The sequence below is a fragment of the Lampris incognitus genome, chromosome 11, assembly GCF_029633865.1.
Source record: "Lampris incognitus isolate fLamInc1 chromosome 11, fLamInc1.hap2, whole genome shotgun sequence".
In the NCBI taxonomy this organism is placed as follows: domain Eukaryota; kingdom Metazoa; phylum Chordata; class Actinopteri; order Lampriformes; family Lampridae; genus Lampris; species Lampris incognitus.
Window position 1 is genome coordinate 149,813 of NC_079221.1, and position 23,747 is coordinate 173,559.

Consider the following 23,747-nt stretch of genomic DNA (forward strand, 5'->3'; position numbering starts at 1 on the left):
CAGTCCATAGCATCAATGCCCTCGACATACAGGAACTGCTGACACACTCTGGCCACATGAGGGCGAGCATTGTCATGCATGAGCAGGAACCCAGGGCCCACTGCACCAGCATATGGTCTGACAATGGGTCTAAGGATCTCATCCTGGTACCTAATGGCAGTCATGGTACCTCTGGCTAGCACGTAGAGGTCTGTGCGGCCCTCCAAGGATATGCCTCCCCAGACCTTCACTGACCCACCGCCAAACCGGTCATGCTGGAGGATGTTGCAGGCAGCAGAACGTTCTCCACAGCGTCTCCAGACTCTCTCACGTCTGTCACATGTGTTCAGTGTGAACCTGCTCTCATCTGTGAAGAGCACAGGGCGCCAATAGCGAATCTGCCAACCAAGATGTTCTCTGGCAAAGGTCAATCGGGCTGCACGGTGTTGGGCTGTGAGCACAGGCCCCAATTGTGGACGTCGGGCCCTCATACCATCCTCATGCATTCTGTTTCTCACTGTTTGAGCAGAAACCTGCACATTAGTGGCCTGTTGAAGGTCGTTTTGTAGGGCTCCGGCAGTGCTCCTCCTGTTCCTCCTTGCACAAAGGACCAGATAGCGGTCCTGCTGCGGGGTTGTTGTCCTCCTGCGGCCCCCTCCACGGCTCCTGGTGTACTGGCCTGTCTCCTGGTACCTCCTCCAGAGCCCGAGGCTTTAGCGGCCTGGTCACTGCTGGATTTGTTTTTGCCCATCGCGTCTTCTAGATGATCGATATGCAAGTACAGGGTTGTGAGTCCGGTGTGCTAGCGCTTAAGTGTCGTGTGTGTTAAACCTAATTTATCTGTGTTTGATCTGAAAAGTTAAAATATTAATGAAAAGTTCGCCCTGATCAGGAGCTCAATCTAAAGACGTCCTCACATGTTACTGCTCACCAGCACCCCCGGCAATGGTATTTCTGATGGAAAGTAGAGAGCTTTCTCAGAGTAAAAGCTTTGCATAAAATTAACGGACAGCGCTTTCTACAGGTTTCGCTTGAGGTAGGATTTGGGTAAGGGTTTTATCTGCTCAGCCACACAATCCCAAAGAAAACACCACAGTAACAGAGACCAACTCTTCATAGTAGCCAAACTAACCACAACAAAGTCGTTTCTGATGGAAAGTACCGAGCTTCTCGGAGTGATAGTTCCGGATGAAATTAACAGACGACTCTTTCTACATGTTTCACGTAAGAGTAAGGGTTTTATCTGCTCAGCCAGATAATCCCAAAGAAATACCACAGCAACAGACAGTCTTGGTGGTAGCCAAGCCAACGGCATTTCTGATGGAGTAGCAAGATTCTCGCAGCGATAGTTTTGGCTGAAATAAACGGATGGCTCTTTCTACATGTTTCGGTTGGTTTAGTCTAAGTGTTTTACCTGCTCAGGCAGACAATCCCACACAAAATAGCACAGCAACAGAGACTAACACTTCACGGTAGCCAAGCTAAACAGCAATGAAAATTCTTAAATAAAGTACCGACTTTCTCGTACTCGAAATTTTGGATCAAACTAACTGACTTTCTTCATGTTTTGGTTGAGGTAGGGTTTGGTCAAGGGTTTTATCTACTCAAGAAAACAATCTCACAACAACAGAGACTAACCCTTCGCAGTAGCAAAGCTCACCACGGCAATGGCATTTCTGATGTAAAGTACCCAGCTTCTCAGAGTGACAGTTTTGGATCTTATTGACGTATGCTCTTTCTACAACGTTTCGTTTTGGTTAGCGTAAGTGTTTTACCTGCTCAGGCAGACAATCCCACAGCAACAGAGACTAACTTCGTCGTAAGCCAAGCTAACCACAGCAATGGCACTGCTCTTCTCAAGTACTGACTTTCTGAGTGACAGTTTCGGAAAAAAATTTCACGGAGGCTGTTTCTACATGTTTCACTTAGAGTAAGGGTTTTATCAGCTCAGGCAAACAATCGCACAGAGAATACCACAGCAACAGAGACTAACTCTTCGTAGTAGCCAAGCTAACTACGGCAATGGCATTTCTGATGAAAAGTACCAAACTTCTCGGAGTAAAAGTTTTGGATAAAATTAATGGACGGCTAATTCTACATGTTCCGCTTAGTTGTAAGGGTTTTATCTGTTCAGGCGGACAATCCCGCAGAAATACAACAGCAACAGAGACTGTCTGCCTAAAACAGATAAAACCCTTATACTAAACCTAACAAAAAGATGTAGTAAGAGCCAGCCGCTAATTATATCCGAACCACAAGCTCCGAAACACTCCGTATCTTTCACCAGAAATACCATTGCCGTGGTTAGCTTGGCTCCTGCTAAGAATTAATCCCACAAATAATACCATAGCAACAGAGACTGTCTTGGAGGTTGCCAAGCTAACAATAGCATTTCTGATGGAAAGTACAGAGCTTCTCGGTATGCAAGATTTGGATAAAATTAACAGATGGCTCTTTCAACACGTTTGGGTTGGGTTAGGGTTTGTATTAGGTTAAAGGTTTTATCTGCTCAGGCAGCAAATCCCACAGTAAACCCCACAGCAAGAGACCAACTCTTCGCGGTAGCCAAGCCAACCACGGCAACGGCATTTCAGATTGAAAATACTCGGTTAACTTTATGGTTAGGGTTGAATGCCAGAGCCAACACATGTCAACTGAGCACCACCGCCAATGCCCAAGTGCTGGACTAGAAATACCCCCAGAATTAGGGTTAGGGATATGGATAGAGTTTGATTGGTTAAGTCTAAGGGCAATTTGGGTGTTTATTCATTACAACTGATCTCCCATCGTTTTATATCTTGATTACTTTATCCCGTTTTAAACTTGAAAAGTTGTTGGTGGGGTTTGGAACAATACAAGTGTTTTTTGTTTGTTGTTTTTTTTAATTGAACTTTTCTGTAATTGCAATTTAATGTTTTAAGAGTTAAGACTAAGGTTTAGCGTTAGATCAAATTGATGAATTTCTGCACTTTTTTTTCCTTTTTACCACTCAGAACATGCCCCCTCTCTTGATGCTCCCATGAAAGGAACATTGAACGTCATCTAAAGCACAGAGCTTGTGATTAAACCATTTCTCTGTACCCGCTTAGCGCTCAGGAAGAAGCACGCCAGCTCAACATCGTGGGTGGCGGGACTCACTTTAGAAAAACATTTCTCACGATAAAACTAAAAAACTTATCCCCGAAAGTAGGATTAGGTTTGGCTAAACGTAACGGATGGCTCTACATCTTTCGGTTAGGGCAAGGCTTTCATCTGCTCTGGCACACAATCCTACAGAGAAAACCACATCAAGACACCAACTCGTCGCAGTAGCCAAGCTAACCACAGCAATGGTATTTCTGATGGAAAGTACTGAGCTTTTCAGAGTAAAAGTTTTGCATAAAATTAACGGAGAGCTTTCTACATGTTTCACTTGAGATAAGGTTTGGGTTAGGGCTTATCTGCTCAGTCAGACAATCCCACAAAAAAATAACACAACAGAGAATAACTTAGCAGTAGCCAAGCTATCCATGACAAAGTCATTTCTGATGGAAAATACTGAGCTTTTCCAACTGAAATGTTTGGATAAAATTAACAGATTGCTCTTTCTACATTTTTCCGTTAGGGATGAGTTAGGCTAAGAGTGTTGTCTGCTCAGGCAAACAATACCACATCAACAGGGACTACCTCTTCGCAGTAGCATTTCTGAACATGGAGTGATAGTTTCAGATAAAATTAACGGATTGCTCTTTCTAGATGTTTCGGTTGAGATAGGGTTAGGCTTTTACCTGCTAAGGCAGAAAATCTTAGAGAATACCAATGCAACAGAGAATAACTTCGATAGACAAGCTAACCACGGTAATGGCATTTCAGATGGAATGTACCGAGCTGCTCGGAATAAAATCTTTGGATAAAATTAAGGATTGGGTCGTTACACATCTTTTGGTTAGAGTAGAGTTACGCTAAGGGTTTCATCTGCTCAGGCAGACAATCCCACAAAAAAATACCACGGCAACAGAGACTAACTCTTCATAGTAGCCAAACTAACCACAGCAAAGTCATTTCTGATGGAAAGTACCGAGCTTCTCGGAGTGATAGTTCCGGATGAAATTAACAGATGACTCTTTCTACATGTTTCACTTAAGAGTAAGGGTTTTATCTGCTCAGCCAGATAATCCCATAGAAATACCACAGCAACAGACAGTCTTGATGGTAGCCAAGCCAACCACAGCAATGGCATTTCTGATGGAGAGCAGCGAGCTTGTCGCAGCGATAGTTTTGGGTAAAATAAACGGATGGTTCTCTCTACATGTTTCGGTTGGGTTAGGGTAAGTGTTTTATCTGCTCAGACAGACAATCCCACAGCGACAGAGACTACCACTTCGCGGTAGCCAAGCTAAACACAGAAATGACAATTTTGAAATAAAGTACCGACTTTCTCGTAGACACAATTTTGGATCAAATTAACTGATGACTTTCTTCATGTTTTGGTTGAGGTAGGGTTTGCGTAAGGGTTTTATCTGCTCAGGCAAACAATCTCACAGCAACAGAGACTAACTCTTCACAATAGCAAAGCTCACCATGGCAATGGCATTTCTGATGGAAAGTACTAGGCTTCTCGGAGTGACAGTTTTGGATCTTATTTAAATATGCTCTTACAACAATGTCTCGATTTGGTTAGCGTAAGGGTTTTACCTGCTCAGGCAGACAATCCCACAGCAACAGAGGCTAACTTCGCCGTAGCCAAGCAAAACAGCAATGGCACTGCTCTTCTCAAGTACCGAGCTTCTGGGTGATAGTTTCAGGAAAAAATTCACGGAGGCTGTTTCTACATTTTTCAGTTAGGGTAAGGGTTTTATCAGCTCAGGTAGACAATCGCACGAAGAATACAACAGCAACAGAGAATAACTCTTCGCAGTAGCCAAGCTAACCACGGCAAGGGCATTTCTGATGGAAAGTACCAAGCTTCTCGGAGTGAAAGTTTTGGATAAAATTACTGGACGGCTCTTTCTACATGTGTCACTTATGGTAAGGGTTTTATCAGCTCAGGCAGACAATCGCACAGAGGATACCACAGCAACAGAGACGAGCTCTTCGTGATAGCCAAGCTAACCACAGCAATGGCATTTCTGATGGAAAGTACCAAGCTTATCGGAGTGAAAGTTTTGGATAACATTAATGGACGGCTTTTCTACATATATCGTTTAGTGTAAGGGTTTTGTCAGCTCAGGCAGTCAATCGCACAGAGAATACCACAGCAACAGAGACTAACTTCGTAGTAGCCAAGCTAACTACGGCAATGGCATTACTGATGGAAAGTACCAAGCTTCTCCGAGTGAAAGTTTTAGATAACATTAATGGACGGCTCTTTCTACATGTTTCACTTATGGTAGGGGTTTTACCTGTTCAGTCGGACAATCCTGCAGAAATACAACAGCAGCAGACTCTGTCGTAGCCAAGCTAACCACGGCAATGCCATTTCTGATGGAAAGTACCAAACCTCTCAGAGTATACGTTTTAGATAAAATTAATGGACGACTCTTTCTACATTTTTCGCTTAGTTGTAAGGGTTTTATCAGCTCAGCCAAACAATCACACAGAGAATACCACAGCAACAAAGTCCAACTCTTCGCAGTAGCCAAGCTGACCACGGCAATGGCATTTCTGAAGGAAAGTACCAAGTTTCTTGGAGTAAGTTTTGGATAAAATTAATCGACGGCTCTGTCTACATGTTTCGCTTAATTGTAAGGGTTTTACCTGTTCAGTCAGACAATCGCACAGAGAATACCACAGCAACAGAGACCAACTCTTCGCAGTAGTCAAGCTAACCACCGCAATGGCATTTCTGATGGAAAGTACCAAGCTTCTCGGAGTGAAAGTTTTGGTTAACATTAATGGACGCCTCTTTCTACATGTTTCACTTATGGTAAGGGTTTTACCTGTTCAGTCGGACAATCCTGCAGAAATACAACAGCAGCAGACTCTGTCGTAGCCAAGCTAACCACGGCAATGCCATTTCTGATGGAAAGTACCAAACCTCTCAGAGTATACGTTTTAGATAAAATTAATGGACGACTCTTTCTACATTTTTCGCTTAGTTGTAAGGGTTTTATCAGCTCAGCCAAACAATCACACAGAGAATACCACAGCAACAAAGTCCAACTCTTCGCAGTAGCCAAGCTGACCACGGCAATGGCATTTCTGAAGGAAAGTACCAAGTTTCTTGGAGTAAGTTTTGGATAAAATTAATCGACGGCTCTGTCTACATGTTTCGCTTAATTGTAAGGGTTTTATCAGCTCAAGCAGTCAATCGCACAGAAAATACCACAGCAACAGAGAAAAACTCTTTGTAGTAGCCAAACTAACTACGGCAATGGCATTCCTGATGGAAAGTACCAAGCTTCTCGGAGTGAAAGTTTTGGAAAACATTAATGGACAGCTCTTCTTACATGTTTCGCTTAGATGTAAGGGTTTTACCTGTTCAGTCAGACAATCGCACAGAGAATACCACAGCAACAGAGACTAACTCTTCGCAGTAGTCAAGCTAACCACCGCAATGGCATTTCTGATGGAAAGTACCAAGCTTCTCGGAGTGAAAGTTTTGGTTAACATTAATGGACGCCTCTTTCTACATGTTTCACTTATGGTAAGGGTTTTATCTGTTCAGGCGGACAATCCCGCAGAAATACAACAGCAACAGAGACTGTCTGCCTAAGCAGATAAAACCCTTATACTAAACCTAACCCAATCCTTACAAAAAGATGTACAAAGAGCCAGCCGCTAATTATATCCGAACCACAAGCTCCGAAACACTCAGTATCTTCCACCAGAAATACCATTGCCGTGGTTAGCTTGGCTCCTGCTAAGAATAAATCCCACAAATAATACCATAGCAACAGAGACTGTCTTGGAGGTTGCCAAGCTAACAATAGCATTTCTGATGGGAAGTACAGAGCTTCTCGGTATGCAAAATTTGGATAAAATTAACAGACGGCTCTTTCAACACGTTTGGGTTAGGGTTTGTATTAGGGTAGAGGTTTTACCTGCTCAGGCAGCAAATCCCACAGAAAACCCCACAGCAAGAGACCAACTCTTCGCGGTAGCCAAGCTAACCACGGCTCCGGCATTTCACACTGAACATACTAGGTTAACTTTATGGTTAGGGTTGAATGCCAGAGCCAACACATGGCAACTGAGCACCTCCGCCAATGCCCAAGTGCTGGACTAGAAATACCCCCAGAATTAGGGTTAAGGATATGGATAGAGTTTGATTGGTTAAGTCTGGGGGCAATTTGGGTGTTTATTCGTTACAACTGATCTCCCATCGTCTTATATCTTGATTACTTTATCCCGTTTTAATCTTGAAAAGTTGTTGGTGGGGTTTGGAACAATACAAGTGTTTTTTGTTTGTTTGTTTTTTTTCAAATTGAACTTTTCTGCAATTGCAATTTAATGTTTTAAGAGTTAAGACTAAGGTTTAGATCAAATGGATGAATTTCTGCACTTTTTTTTCCTTTTTACACTCAGAACATGCTTCTTCCTCTTGATGCTCCCATAAAAGGAACATTGAACGTCATCTAAAGCACAGAGCTTGTGATTAAACAACTTCTCTGTACCCGCTTAGCGCTCAGGAAGAAGCACCCCAGCTCATCATCGTGGATGGCGGGACTCGCTTTAGAAAAAAATTTCACGATAAAAACTAAAGAACTTATCCCCGAAAGTAGGATTAGGTTTGGCTAAACGTAACGGATGGCTCTACATCTTTCGGTTGGATTGGGACAAGGGTTTCATCTGCTCTGGCACACAATCCTACAGGGAATACCACAGCAAGACACCAACTCGTCGCAGTAGCCAAGCTAACCACGGCAATGGTATTTCTGATGGAAAGTACTGAGCTTTTCAGAGTACAAGTTTTGCATAAAATGAACGGAGAGTTTCACTTGAGGTAAGGTTTGGGTTAGGACTTATCTGCTCAGTCACACAATCCCACAAAAAAATACAACAGAGAATAACTCTTAGCAGTAGCCAAGCTATCCATGACAAAGTCATTTCTGATGGAAAGTACTGAGATTTTCCAACTGAAAGGTTTGGATAAAATTAAGATTGCTCTTTCTACATCTTTCGGTTAGGGATGAGTTAGGCTAAGAGTTTTGTCTGCTCAGGCAAACAATACAACAGACAATACCACATCAACAGGGACTACCTCTTCGCAGTAGCATTTCTGAACATGGAGTGATAGTTTCAGATAAAATTAACGGATTGCTCTTTCTAGATGTTTCGGTTGGGATAGGGTTAGGGTCTTACCTGCTAAGGGAGAAAATCCTACAGAGAATACCACTGCAACAGAGAATAACTTCGATAGACAAGCTAACCACAGTAATTGCATTTCAGATGGAATGTACCGAGCTGCTCGGAATAAAATCTTTGGATAAAATTAAGGGTTGGGTCGTTCCACATCTTTTGGTTAGAGTAGAGTTACAGTAAGGGTTTTATCTGCTCAGGCAGACAATCCCACAGAAAATACCACGGCAACAGAGACTAACTCTTCATAGTAGCCAAACTAACCACAGCAAAGTCATTTCTGATGGAAAGTACCGAGCTTCTCGGGGTGATAGTTCCGGATGAAATTAACAGCCAACTCTTTCTACATGTTTCACTTAAGAGTAAGGGTTTTATCTGCTCAGCCAGAGAATCCCATACAAATACCAAAGCAACAGGCAGTCTTGGTGGCAGCCTTAGCCGACCATGGCATTTCTGATGGAGTGTAGCGAGCTTGTCGCAGCGATAGTTTTGGGTAAAATAAACGGATGGTTCTTTCTAAATGTTTCGGTTGGGTTAGGGTAAGTGTTTTACCTGCTCAGGCAGACAATTCCACAGCGACAGACTACCTCTTCGCAGTAGCCAAGCTAAACACGGCAATGGCATTTCTGCAGGAAAGAACAGAGCTTCTCAGAATGAAAATTTTGGATGAAATTAACGGAGTGCTTTCTACATGTTTCGCTTAGGGCAAGGGTTTTATCCGTTTAGGCGGACAATCCCTCAGAAATCCCACAGCAACTGTTGAATGTTTTATTATAATATAATGTACGCCCTTACTTATTGTGTTCATAGTAATGGATATAACTCCTGTGCCCAGTAGAGGGCAATAATATTATTTGTCCACCAGAGGGCAATGTTTACACTAGGCAGTGCATCAGGATGTGAGGTCACTGCCACTTCTTCTGTTGGTAGCCTACCAGTTCCGGTAGACTTGTTGATTCAAGATCATGCGACAACATGGTCGCATGATGGAAAATAAATATGCCAAAGGCTAAAGATACTAATAGTGTCAAGTTGTATCAATCTCCACCGCTACGCCGATACATCTGACAGGTTATGGGCCCAGTCATGCCAGTTTAGAGCAAGGAAAGGTAACAGAAAAACGAACTTTTGTCTGTTAGCCAAGTGAAGCTACTAGCTAGGCTAAAAGGGCTTCTGAAGACGGCGCCGAGAGACTCCCGCTGAAAATGCAGTGAAAAGCGCGCAACGAGAGTTTCTACAAGCCGCAGTTCAACGTTTGGAGATTGAACTTGGAAAAGAAAGTGATAATGGCGGCTGCAGCAGGAACGGTCTCCTTGTTACAGCAGCAGTTAATGAGGCCCGTGTTCGACGGAGCAGAGGATAAGTACGATCTGTGGGAGACAAGATTTCTTAGCCGGTTACACATTCTGAAATTAAAAGACACTATTTTACAAGCACCAGCCGACGGTGCCGATGCTAACGCTATAGCTACAGATGTAGCAAGAAATGCAGACTGTTATGCACAATTAGTAAATTCACTTGATGATAAGTCTGTCATTAATAAGACACGATGCTGCTGAAGATGGCCGCAAAGCTCTAAAAATATTGAGAGCACTATACAGGTAAAAGCAAGCCCAGGATTCTGAATCTGTACACTGTAATGTCCGTAGACGCCTTGTCTTACTGACATAAGAATAATTCAAGAACGAGCCGACTTCGTAGGTTCTTAACTGTGTAGCTTTTACTAGCGTTCATCCGACATACAACCTTCATAACATGCGCTTCTCACTTCCTGTATACGTCACACGCACTGCACGTACACCCGTGAGTAGGTCAAGTTAAACACGTGACCTTTCATTCATTACATCTCCCCCTCTAAGATGATTTTCTAACCTGTATATCACCCCCCTTTTCACAAAAAATCCCCCACAGTACACAAGTCCATAGGCCTCACAAATCCAGCCGGATTGCAGGCTTGCTCACCCTGCCAGAGCGAGTAACATATGGTGTGGACGTTGGCATTTCTGCTGCTCGGGACTCATCCGTGTTTCCACTCTCCCCTGGAGTGACATGGTCAGGATCCCTGCTGACAAAGGTGAGTGTTTTAGGTGTGGCCAACAGGTGGCGCCTGTTCCTTCTGTAATGTTCACCTTGAGCTGTCTCCACTATGTAGGATCTGGGAGTGGAGCTCTGACTGTGAACAACTGCTGGCATTGTCCATGTTTTCTGTCCATCAAGTTTGGTGAGTACTGCGTCACCCGAGTTCAGTGGGCGCAGTGTCCGCACGCCGTTCCTGCGGTTGTAGTAGAAAGCCTGCCTCGATTTGGCTGCGGCGTCAGCGGTTTTGATCAGTTCCTCTTTAGGCCAGGCCGGTTTCAGGTTATGCTGCAATGTGGGTAAGGTGGTTCTGAGTCTCCTACCCATGAGCAATTCCGCTGGACTGGCTCCAGTGGAAGAAGAGGGTGTAGCTCTGTATGTCAACAGGGCGAGGAGAGGGTCTTCCTGCCTTAATATGCTTTTGGCTATCTGAACAGCCCTCTCTGCCTGTCCATTACTCTGGGGGTAGTGTGGGCTTGAAGTCACATGGATGAAATCATAATCCTCACTGAACCTCCTCATCTCTTCTGAAACTAGCTGTGTCCCATTATCGCTAACTACAATTTCAGGGATACCAAAACGTGCAAATGTAGCCTTCAGCCTAGCTACAACCTGACTGCTAGTAGTTGTTGGTAGATTTAGGATCTCCAAAAACCTGGAATAATAGTCAGACACTATCAAGTAGTTTTGCTTTTTGTACTCACACAGGTCTATGCCAACTTTCTGCCATGGTCTGGATGGGAGCTCACTTGACATTAAAGGCTCTTTTCTCTGTGTGTTCTTGTGTTCTCTGCAGAATTGACATTGCTGTATCTTTGTTGTAATGTGCTCTGTCATTTTGGGCCACCACACTGACTGGCTAGCTCTCTCTCTGCACTTAACTATCCCCTGGTGCCCGTCGTGTATTCTGTCTAAGATCACCTCCCTCATCTCTGTGGGAATGACAATACGACTGCCTCTGATGACTAAACCATCTACCGCAGATAACTCCCCTCTCACCTGATAAAAGTCTCTGACTGTCTCCGGCACTTTATCGACATACTCAGGCCAGCCGTGTCTGATGAAGCCCAACACTGTCTGGAGCTGCAGATCCCCATCCGTGCTCTGTTTTATCTCCTGCATCCTTTGAGGTGTGGCAGGCACCTGGCACACGATGGCATCAATGTGCGCTGCAACATCATCATGAGAAGCACCATCTCCGTAGCACTGCTCTGGGCCTCTGGAGAGTGCATCAGCCACAGCTAAAGTTTTGCCTGGTGCGTATTCAGCCACTGCATTGAAACGCATCAGCCTCATTAACAGTCTCTGGCACCTAATGGGCACATTATCCAAGTCTTTGCTGTTCATGAGAGGCACTAGTGGTTTATGATCGGTGACAAGTCTGAAATTGTGAAGCCCAAACAAGTACTTCTCGAACCTTTCACATGCCCAGACGCTGGCTAAGCACTCTTTCTCGATCTGTGCGTACCTTGTCTCTGCGTCACTCAGCCGTCGGGAGCAGTAGGCCACGGGCTTCCAGTGTTCCCCGTGCTGCTGGAGCAGAACGCCTCCCAGCCCGTAGCTGCTGGCATCTGCTGACACCACCGTAGCCTTAGTGATGTCATAAAAGGTGAGTACCGGGGCGGTGGCGAGTGCTGCTTTAAGGTCTTGGAATGCTGTGTTCTGTGCAGGTCCCCACAGCCACTCTGTCGTTGCTTTAAGCAGTCCATAAAGCGGCTGACCTACAGTGGACAGCTCTGGGACGTATTTTGCCAAATAGTTCACCATCCCGAGGAACCTCTTGAGTTCCGTCACGTTCTGGGGCTGAGGAAAGTTCTCTATTCCGGCCACTTTGTCCGGGTCAGGTCTGATGCCTGCCTCGTTGATGATATGACCAAGGAAGCGGACTTGTTTCTGTTTGAACTTGCATTTCGCTTGGTTCAGTTTGAGACCTGCTGTTTCAATGACCCCCAGCGCCTCTGCTAGGCGCCGGTCATGGATTTCCTCAGTCTCTCCATGTATAAGGATGTCATCCATGTACACCTCTGTGCCCTCTAGCCCGGTCAGAGTTTCCGCCATCTTTCTCTGGAAAATCTCTGGAGCACTCGTTATACCAAATGGAAGGCGGCAGAAAGCATACCTCCCAAATGGGGTGATGAAAGTGGTGAGCCCCCTGCTGTCTTCATGCAAGGGGATCTGGTAAAACCCACTTGCTGCATCCAACGTTGTGAAGAACTTTGACCCTGCGAGCCTTGGCATTATTTCCTCCATAGTGGGCAGCACCTATTTCTCACGTTTCACCGCTCGATTCAGCCTCCTGAGGTCAGCGCAGCAGCGAACCTCTTTCTTGTTCGGTTTCAGCACCGGCACCATAGCGGCGCACCATTCTGTGGGCTGAGTCACTTTTTCAATAATGCCCTCATTTTCCATGCGCTGCAGTTCTTTCTTAACCAGTGGTACAAGTGGCAGCGGTATCCGTCTGGCTGTATGCACCGCGTATGGCTGGGCACCCTCCACCAGAGCTATTTTCACTGGGTCTGTTTTCAGCAGTCCACTTGAACCGAAAACTCCACTGACCTCATTCATCCGCTTCACTAGACCCATCTCCACTGCCTCTGGACGACTCAGCAGACAGCTGCCTCTCCCCTTGATCACATACACTGGAAAGGAGTATTGTTTCTCCTTGTAGTTGGTTGTGGCTTGAAACTGTCCTATGCAGCTGATGTTTCCACCTGGGCTTATGAAGCATGTGTCAGGAGGTCCCAGTTTTATGTTTGGCTTCAGCTTTTTAAATGTCCCTTGGTTGATAACAGTAGCGTCAGCCCCCGTGTCAATTTTAAAGGTTATTGGTACATCACTTATTGTTAAACTAACAGTCCAATCTTCCTGACTGCTCTCTTTGCCAACTTCTCCCAGAAAGTACAGCTGTTTAACCTCTTCAGTGACTTCTCTCACCGCTTTAGAGTGACATACACGCTCCCAATGTCCCTTTTTATGACACTTGTTGCACTTACTGTTCGTTGCAGGACACTTCCGCTCATCGGTGTGCTGCGTCTTGCCGCACCTCCCGCATTCATCTACTTTGTTGGTTGCCGGACTGCCGCCACCATGACGCTGTCCGCCCTTTTTGTTTTGGCGTTCGTCCCGCCGTCGGACAACATTGACGTTAGCCAGCTGGGCCTCTGGTTGGTTAGCTTGGAGGCTGAGCTGCTTTGTTATTGCCTCCGCCTGGCGCACTTGTTCAATGACTTTCACCAGAGTAAGGTCCGCTGTGAGCTGGAACTGACGGGAGAGCACCTTATCTTTTATGCCCACTACCAGACGATCTCTGATATGTTCATCCCTCTTGTCCCCAAACTCACAGTGTTCAGACAGCTCATACAATGTCCGGATGTACATCTCCGCTGTCTCTCCTGGCTGCTGGCTACGTTGATAGAAGCACGCCCTCTCATGTATGATGTTACGGCGGGGAATAAAGTAGTCGTCGAACTTTTTCAGTACGATATCATAGTCCACTTTATCACCCTCCGCCGCGAAGTCAAACGAGCTGAATATCTTTTCAGCCTCGCTTCCCATTGCATAAATCAGCGAACTCACTTGAATCTCCCCGTCGTCTTTATCCAGCTTTGTCGCGAGCCTGAAGCGCGAAAACCGTTGGTTCCACTCCGGCCATTCAACGGGGCAGTCAAACTTGAATTCACTCGGCGGATTAAACTTCGGCATGACCGCTCGTGTTCAGATACACAGACTATTCTGACACCATGTAATGTCCGTAGACGCCTTGTCTTACTGACATAAGAATAATTCAAGAACGAGCCGACTTCGTAGGTTCTTAACTGTGTAGCTTTTACTAGCGTTCATCCGACATACAACCTTCATAACATGCGCTTCTCACTTCCTGTATACGTCACACGCACTGCACGTACACCCGTGAGTAGGTCAAGTTAAACACGTGACCTTTCATTCATTACATACACATTGACCACTATAAGTATGGAAGGAACTGAGACTGTTACAGATTACATAATAAGGGCAGAGAATATTATAACAGCTCTCCGCGATGCAGGAGAGAATATAAGTGATGGGCTACTTGTAGCCACCATCTTGAATGGACTGCCTGACTCATTCAGACCACTGGCTGTCCATGTAACACAAAATGAGGACAATGTCACATTCCAAGACTTTAAGAGAAGATTGAGGGTGTATGAAGAGTCCGAAAAGATGAGGACGTCTGGATCTGCGGACACTGTGATGAAGACTAACACTAAGCAAAGCAAACAAGGCACCAAGACACAAAGAAAAGATGGGGAAGCCACTCTGACGTGTTACCGATGTGGTGTTAAAGGACATGTCAGGACCAAGTGCACCCAGAAAGTGTGGTGCAGTCACTGCAGGAGCAACTCGCACGCTGACTCAGTGTGCAGGAAGAAGGGAAAAGGAGACGGAGCCCGAAAGGTTGCAGAGGACGAAGAGGAGGAGAGTAGGAAACAACCGACAGTTGCACTATCTACCTGCGAGGCAGAATACATGGCCTTAGCGTCAGCTATTCAGGAGTATGTATTTACATCAGCTACTCAAGGGTATGGATAAATACAAATATGCACAAACTAAGGTTTATGATGACAACCAAGGAGCAATTGCTTTAGCAAGAAATCCAGTTAATCGCCAAAGATGTAAACACATTGATATTAAATATCACTTCATACGAGAGACTGTTAGTAGTGGTAAGATATCTCTGGAATACTGTCCTACTGACAGCATGATCGCTGACTTGATGACCAAACCAGCCACAAAGCTACAACTTAAAAAGTTTGCTCAGCACTTGTTTGGTACTTGAACTGCTAAAACGCCATGTATGGTGTGACTCATTGTATTTTTGTTATTTTGGTAACTAATCCCCAAATAGCGGGAATATTTTTGGTTATTGTTTTCTACATTGCACTGTTATACCACAATAAGCTATGTGCGAGTGGGGGTGTTGAATGTTTTATTATAATATAATGTACGCCCTTACTTATTGTGTTCATAGTAATGGATATAACTCCTGTGCCCAGTAGAGGGCAATAATATTATTTGTCCACCAGAGGGCAATGTTTACACTAGGCAGTGCATCAGGATGTGATGTCACTGCCACTTCTTCTGTTGGTAGCCTACCAGTTCCGGTAGACTTGTTGATTCAAGATCATGCGACAACATGGTCGCATGATGAGCCTGATGGAAAATAAATATGCCAAAGGCTAAAGATACTAATAGTGTCAAGTTGTATCAATCTCCACCGCTACGCCGATACATCTGACAGCAACAGAGACCAACTCTTCATCATAGCCAAGCTAACCATGGCAATGGCACTGCGGATGGAACGTACCGAGCTTCTCGGCGCGATAGTTTTGGATGAAATAAACAGATGGCTCTTTCTACATGTTTGGTTGAGTTAGGGCAAGTGTTTTACCTGCTCAGGCAGACAATCCCACAGCAACAGAGACTAACTCTTCGTGGTAGCAAAGCTCACCATGACAATGGCATTTCTGATGGAAAATACTGAGCTTCTCAGAGTAAAATGTTTGGATCCAGTTTAAAAAAAACTTTCTACATTTCGGTTGGGGTAAAGCTCTATCTGCTCAGGCAGATAATCCCACAGAATATACCACAGAAAGTGACTAGCTCTTCGCGGTCGCCAAACTAAGCACAACAATGTCATTTCTGAAGGAGAGTACTGAGCTTCTCGTAGTCAAAATTTTGGATCAAATTAACAGATGGTTCTTTCTACATGTTTCGGTTTAGGTAAAGTTTTAACTGCTCAGGTGGACAGTGCCTAAGCGCCGGCTTGGAGAAACCCTCAGGATTAGGGTTATGGAGAGAGTTTAATGGGTTAATAGTAGGTTCAATTTGGATGTTTTTTCTTCTTTACAATTGATCGCCCATTGTGTTGTATCTTGATTGGTTTACCCTGTTTAAACTCATTCCTCGAAGCTCCCATAAAGGAGCACTCAACGGTCATAAAAGCAGAGTTTGTTATTAAACAACTTCCCTGTACCCGCTTTGCGCTCAGGAAGATTCATGACAGCCCATTATCGTGGCGGGCGGGAATCACTTTCTACTCATAGGTTTTCGTAATGTGCGCGTGTATGTCTGTTAGTTAGTGTAGATAGCGGGACCGGAAACTAAAGCATTTATGATCCCAATTCTTTTTGGAGGTAGTAGATATCGTCTCAGAGAGTAAAGGAAAAATCCCAGAAAATTAAAATTATACATAAATATGGATTTTTCTAAAAATGGCTAAAAACCACTTTTATCTGCATTTCAGATGATTCTGAACATCTTTCATTTTTTCACCTATGTAAAAAAAAATCTGGGACTAAGAAATGTTTGGCATTATGCAAAATAAATGCATTTCGGCAAAAATGCACTTATGATCCTAATTTTTTTGGAGGTGGTAGGTATTGTTCCAGAGAGGACCAGAAAAATAGCAGAAAATTAAAACAATTTTAATAATTATGCAAAATATGCATTTTCTAAAAATGGCTAAAAACCACTTTTTTTGGCATTTCAGATGATTCTGAGCATTTGGGGGAGGGAGTTGGAGTAGGGGGGTAAACCACTTTTCTCGGCATTTCAGATGATTCTGAGCATTTGGGGGGAGGGCGTTGGAGTGGGGGGGTTTAGGGGCAGGCGGTTAGCTGGCAGGATGAAGATTTAGACGGGTGGATAACCAAACCGCTACATTGCAGGAGGGTTCCTCTAGTAGAAACATATTTTAAGTTAAGAACGACAGAAATGATCACTGAAAATAGTCTTCTGCAGCTTTTGGTTAGCGTTAGGTTTGGATAAAGTTAACGGATGGATCTTACAGTTAGGGCAGACAATCCTACAGCAGAGACTGGCTGCCTGAGCAAAAAAAAAAAAAACCTCTTACCCTAGTTCTACTGCCAAGTCCAACAGAAAAACGTAGACCGAGCTATCCGTTAATTTTATCCAAACCTTTGACACCGAGAAGCTCTGTACTTTTCATCAGAAATGCCACGGCAGTGGTTAGCTTGGCAACCGCCAAGACAGTCTGTTACTATGGTATTCTTTGTGGGATTAATTCTTAGCAGGAGTCAAACTAACCACAGCAATGTCATTTCTGAAGGAGAATACCAAGCTTCTCGTAGTCAAAGTTTTGGATCAAATTAACAGATGGTTCTTTCTACATGTTTCGGTTTAGGTAGGGTTTGGGTAAAGTTTTATCTGCTCAGGTGGACAGTGCCTAAGGGCCGGCTTGGAGAAAACCTCAGGATTAGTGTTATGCAGAGAGTTTGATGGGTTAATGGTAGGTTCAATTTGGATGATTTTTCTTCTTTACAATTGATCGCCCACTGTCTTATCTTGATTGGTTTACCCAGTTTAAACTTGAAAAATTGATGGTGGGGGTTGGAGCAATATAAATGATTTTTTTTTTGAAGTTCACTGCTACGGCAGTTTGTTTTTAGGGTTAGGTTTAAATAAAATTAATTGATGGCTCTCTGCATTTTACCACTCAGAGCATTCTTCTTTCCACTAAAGCACAGAACTTGTGATTAAACCACTTCTCTGTACCTGCTTTATGCTCAGGAAGAAGCATCACAGCTCATCATCGTGGGTAGCAGGACTCACTTTAGAAACACATTTCTCTAGAACAGCACAGCAACAGAGACCAACTCTTCGCAACAGGCAAGCGAACCATGGCAATGGTATTTCTGATGGATAATACTGACCTTCTCGGAGTGAAAGTTTAGGGTTGAATGCCCGGGTCAGCGCGTGTCACCAGAGTGCCGGCTTGGAGATACCCCCAGAATTAGGGTTAGAGATGTGGATAGAGTTTGATGGATTAAGGATACGGTAAATTTGGATGTTACTTCCTTACAATTCACCTCCCATTGTCTTCCATCTTGACTAGTTTACCCTGCTTTAAGCTTCAAAAGTTGTTGGTGGGGTTTAGAGTAATAAGCTTTTTTTGTTTTTAAGCTGTCTACTATTGAAATTTAATGTTTTTAGGGTAAGGATTAGGACTAAGGTTTAGGTCTGGATAAAACTGGTGGATTTCTGAATTATTCCCCCTTTTTAACCCCTCAGAATGCACTCATTCCTCGAAGCTCCCATAAAGGAGCACTCAACGGTCATAAAAGCAGAGTTTGTTATTAAACAACTTCCCTGTACCCGCTTCGCGCTCAGGAAGATTCATGACAGCCCATTATCGTGGCAGGCGGGAATCACTTTCTACTCATAGGTTTTCGTAATGTGCGCGTATATGTCTGTTAGTTAGTGTAGATAGCGGGACCGGAAACTAAAGCATTTATGATCCCAATTCTTTTTGGAGGTGGTAGATATCGTCTCAGAGAGTAAAGGAAAAATCCCAGAAAATTAAAATTATACATAAATATGGATTTTTCTAAAAATGGCTAAAAACCACGTTTATCTGCATTTCAGATGATTGAGCATCTTTCATTTTTTCACCTATGTAAAAAAAAAATCAGACTTATCAATGTTTGGCATTATGCAAAATAAACGCATTTCTGCAAAAATGCACTTATGATCCAAATTTTTTTTGGAGGTGGTTGGTATTGTTCCAGAGAGGACCAGAAAAATAGAAGAAAATTAAAACAATTTTAACAATTATACATAATTATGCAAAATATGCATTTCCTAAAAACCACTTTTCTTGGCATTTCAGATGATTCTGAGCATTTGGGGGGGAGGGAGTTGAACTAGGGGGGGTAAACCACTTTTCTCGGCATTTCATATGATTCTGATTATTTGGGGGGAGGGAGTTGAACTAGGGGGGGTAAACCACTTTTCTCGGCATTTCAGATGATTCTGAGCATTTGGGGGGAGGGAGTTGAAGTAGGGGGGTAAACCACTTTTCTCGGCATTTCAGATGATTCTGAGCATTTGGGGGGAGGGCGTTGGAGTGGGGGGTTTAGGGGCAGGCGGTTAGCTGGCAGGATGAAGATTTAGACGGGTGGATAACCAAACCGCTACATTGCAGCAGGGTTCCTCTAGTAGAAACATATTTCAAGTTAAGAACGACAGAAATGATCGCTGAAAATAGTCTTCTGCAGCTTTTGGTTAGCGTTAGGTTTGGATAAACTTAACGGATGGATCTTAGTTAGGGCTGGGGTTTGATCTGCTAGGGCAGACAATCCTACAGCAGAGACTGGCTGCCTGAGCAAAAAAAAAAAAAAAAAACCTCTTACCCTAGTTCTACCGCCAAGTCCAACAGAAAAACGTAGACTGAGCTATCCGTTAATTTTATCCAAACCTTTGACACCGAGAAGCTCTACTTTTCATCAGAAATGCCACTGCAGTGGTTAGCTTGGCAACCGCCAAGACAGTCTCTGTTACTATGGTTTTCTTTGTGGGATTAATTCTTAGCAGGAGCCAAACTAACCACAGCAATGTCATTTCTGAAGGAGAATACCAAGCTTCTCGTAGTCAAAGTTTTGGATCAAATTAACAGATGGTTCTTTCTACATGTTTCGGTTTAGGTAGGGTTTGGGTAAAGTTTTATCTGCTCAGGTGGACAGTGCCTAAGCGCCGGCTTGGAGAAACCCTCAGGATTAGTGTTATGGAGAGAGTTTGATGGGTTAATGGTAGGTTCAATTTGGATGATTTTTCTTCTTTACAATTGATCGCCCACTGTCTTGTATCGTGATTGGTTTACCCAGTTTAAACTTGAAAAATTGATGGTGGGGGTTGGAGCATTATAAATGATTTTTTTTTTTAAGTTCACTGCTACGGCAGTTTGTTTTTAGGGTTAGGTTTAAATAAAATTAATTGATGGCTCTCTGCATTTTACCACTCGGAGCATGCTTCTTTCCACAAAAGCACAGAACTTGTGATTAAACCACTTCTCTGTACCTGCTTTATGCTCAGGAAGAAGCATCACAGCTCATCATCGTGGGTAGCAGGACTCACTTTAGAAACACATTTCTCTAGAACAGCACAGCAACAGACTAACTCTTCGCAACAGGCAAGCGAACCATGGCAATGGTATTTCTGATGGATAATACTGACCTTCTCGGAGTGAAAGTTTAGGGTTGAATGCCCGGGTCAGCGCGTGTCACCAGAGTGCCGGCTTGGAGATACCCCCAGAATTAGGGTTAGAGATGTGGATAGAGTTTGATGGATTAAGGATACGGTAAATTTGGATGTTTCTTCCTTACAATTCACCTCCCATTGTCTTCCATCTTTATTAGTTTACCCTGCTTTAAGCTTCAAAAGTTGTTGGTGGGGTTTAGAGTAATAAGCTTTTTTTTTTAAGTTGTCTGCTATTGCAATTTAATGTTTTTAGGGTAAGGATTAGGACTAAGGTTTAGGTCTGGATAAAACTGGTGGATTTCTGAATTATTCCCACTTTTTGACCCCTCAGAATGCGCTCCTTCCTCGAAGCTCCCATAAAGGAGCACTCAAAGCAGACAATGGCACAGAGAATACCACAGCAACAGAGTCTAACTTTGCAGTAGCCAAGCTAACCATGGCAATGGCATTTCTAATGGAAAGTACGAAGCTTCTCAGAGTAAACACTTTGGATAAAATTAATTGACGGTTCTATCTACATGTTTCGCTTAGTTGTAAGGGTTTTATCTGCACAGGCAGACAGTCTCTGTTGCTGACCATAACCCTACACCAACCCTGACTGAAAGATGTAGAACAAGATTGCTCTTTCTACATGTTTCGCTTAGGGTATGGGTTTTTTTCAGGCAGACAATTGCACAGAGAATACCACAGCAACAGAGGCTAACTCTTCGCAGTAGCCACTGCAATGGCATTTCTGATGAAAAGTACCAAGGTTCTCAGAGTGAAAGTTTTGGATAAAATTAATGGACGGCTTTTTCTACATATTTCGATTAGGGTAAGGTTTTTATCAGCTTGGGCCGTCAATCGCACAGAGAATACCACAGCAACAGAGACTAACTCTTCGCGGTAGCCAAGCTAACCACCGCAATGGCATTTCTGATGGAAAGTACCAAGATTCTCAAAGTGAAAGTTTTGGATAAAGTTAATGGATGGCGCTTTCTACATGTTTCGCTTAGGGTACGGGTTTTATCAGCTCAGGCAGTCAATCGCACAGAGAACACCACAGCAACAGAGTCCAACTCTTCACAGTAGCCAAGCTAACCACGGCAATGGTATTTCTGATGGATAATATTGAGCTTCTCGGAGTGAAAGTTAAGGGTTGAATGCCCGGGCCAGCGCGTGTCACCAGAGTGCCTCTGCCAGTGCTGGCTTAGAGATACCCCCAGAATTGGGGTTAGGGATGTGGATAGAGTTTGATGGATTAAGGATACGGTAAATTTGGATGTTTCTTCTTTACAATTCACCTCCCATCTTGATTAGTTTACCCTGCTTTAAGCTTGAAAAGTTATTGGTGGGGTTTAGAGTAATATAAGCTGCTTTTTTTTGAAGTGGTCTGCTATTGCAATTTACTGTTTTTAGGGGTAAGGATTAGGACTAAAATTTAGGTCTGGATAAAACTGGAGGAGTTCTGGATTTCCCCCCCTTTTTAACCCCTCAGAATGTGCTCCTTCCTCAAAGCTCCCATAAAGGAGCACTCAACGGTCATAAAAGCAGAGTTTGTCATTAAACAACTTTCCTGTACCCGCTTTGCGCTCAGGAAGATTCACAACAGCCCATTATCGTGGCTGGCGGGAATCACTTAACATATTTGAAGTTAAGGCAGAAATGATCGCTGAAAATACAGTCTTCTGCAGCTTTTGGTTAGTGTTAGGTTTGGATAAACTTAACGGGTGGATCTTGCGGTTAGGGCTGGGGTTTGATCTGCTAGGGTAGACAATTCTACAGCAGAGACTGGCTGCCTGAGCAAAAAAAAAAAACAACCTCTTACCCTAGTTCTACCCCCAAGTTTAACAAAAACGTGTAAAACGAGCTATCCGTTAATTTTATCCAAACCTTTCACACCGAGAAGCTCTGCACTTTCCATCAGAAACGCCACTGCAGTGGTTAGCTTGGCAACCACCAAGACAGTCTCTTACTATGGTAAGTCTCTGTTGCTGACCATAACCCTACGCCAACCCTGACTGAAAGATGTAGAACGAGATGGCTCTTTCTACATGTTTCGCTTAGGGTAAGGGTTTTATCAGCTCAGGTAGACAATTGCACAGAGAACACCACAGCAACAGAGACTACCTCTTCGCAGTAGCCAAGCTAACCACTGCAATGGCATTTGTGATGCAAAGTACCAAGCTTCTCGGAGTGAAAGTTTTGGATAAAATTACTGAAGTGCTTTCTACAGGTTTCACTTAGGGTAAGGGTTTTATCCGTTTAGTCGAACAATCCCTCAGCAACAGAGACCAACTCTTCATCGTAGCCAAGCTAATTATGGCAATGCGGATGTAAAGTACCAAGCTTCTCGGAATGAAAGTTTTGGATAAAATTAACGGACGGCTCTTTCTACATATTTCGATTAGTGTAAGCGTTTTATCAGCTTGGGCAGTCAATCGCACAGAAAATACCACAGCAACAGAGGCTAACTCTTCACGGTAGCCAAGCTAACCACAGTAACGGCATTTATAATGGAAAGCACCGAGCTTCTCAGAGTGAGTTTTGGATAAAGTTAACGGATGCCTCCTTCTACATGATTCGGTTGGGTTAGGGTACGGGATTTATCTGCTCAGGCAGACAATACCACAGCAAAAGAGACTAACTTCGCAGTAGCCAAGCTAACGACGGCAATGGCATTTCTTATGTAAAGTCTTGAGCTTCTCAGAGTGAGTTTTGGATAAAATTGCCGGATCTTTCCACACCTTTGGGTTGGGTTTTTGTTAGGGTAAGATTTTACTTACTCAGGTAGACAATCCCATAAAGAACACCACAGCAACAGAGACTAACTCTTCGCAGTAGGCAAGCGAACCATGGCAATGGCATTTCTGATGGATAATACTGACCTTCTCGGAGTGAAAGCTAAGGGTTGAATGCCCGGGCCAGCGTGTGTCACCAGAGGGCCTACGCCAGTGCTGGCTTGGAGATACCCCCAGAATTAGGGTTAGGGATGCGGATAGAGTTTGATGGATTAAGGATACGGTAAATTTGAATGTTTCTTCTTTACAATTCACCTCCCATCTTGATTTACTGACCTGTTTGATGCATCCATATAAATCTGGATGCAACTGTGTAATTATCAATGTAAGCCTGTATTTTATGTCAATCAGAATTCAAATCCTTACATTTGTTCTTTTCTAATAATGGGAAATCTACTGAGGAATCTGGAAGTATCCGAGGTGGTATTGCTGGCAAAGGCACTGTTGGCTCAATGTTTAATTGATCTACTTCAAATTCTATTGCTTTCCGTGTCATTGTCCATCCAAAGCTTTTTGTTTCCCTTCTCTCCTTTTCCCAACAAGGGACTGAAGTGTCTAGTGTTGGATGATCCTGACTATGGCCCTGTAAATTAGCCC

General features: G+C 43.8%; 2 non-coding genes and 4 pseudogenes across 2 annotated transcripts; all 6 read right to left on the reverse strand.

Moving 5' to 3' along the window:
* Positions 1-2,963: 2,963 nt before the first annotated feature.
* LOC130121323 (small nucleolar RNA U3) lies at positions 2,964-3,175 on the reverse strand. Its single transcript, XR_008811053.1, has one exon. It is a non-coding gene; the product is annotated as a small nucleolar RNA U3 (small nucleolar RNA).
* Positions 3,176-7,476: 4,301 nt separating this feature from the next.
* Positions 7,477-7,688, reverse strand: LOC130121306 (small nucleolar RNA U3). Its single transcript, XR_008811039.1, has one exon. It is a non-coding gene; the product is annotated as a small nucleolar RNA U3 (small nucleolar RNA).
* A 10,137-nt stretch (positions 7,689-17,825) lies between these two features.
* On the reverse strand, positions 17,826-17,995 carry LOC130121343 (small nucleolar RNA U3; annotated as a pseudogene).
* Positions 17,996-18,396: 401 nt separating this feature from the next.
* Positions 18,397-18,578, reverse strand: LOC130121347 (small nucleolar RNA U3; annotated as a pseudogene).
* Positions 18,579-20,126: 1,548 nt separating this feature from the next.
* On the reverse strand, positions 20,127-20,294 carry LOC130121341 (small nucleolar RNA U3; annotated as a pseudogene).
* Positions 20,295-21,838: 1,544 nt separating this feature from the next.
* LOC130121322 (small nucleolar RNA U3) lies at positions 21,839-22,037 on the reverse strand (annotated as a pseudogene).
* Positions 22,038-23,747: the final 1,710 nt, after the last annotated feature.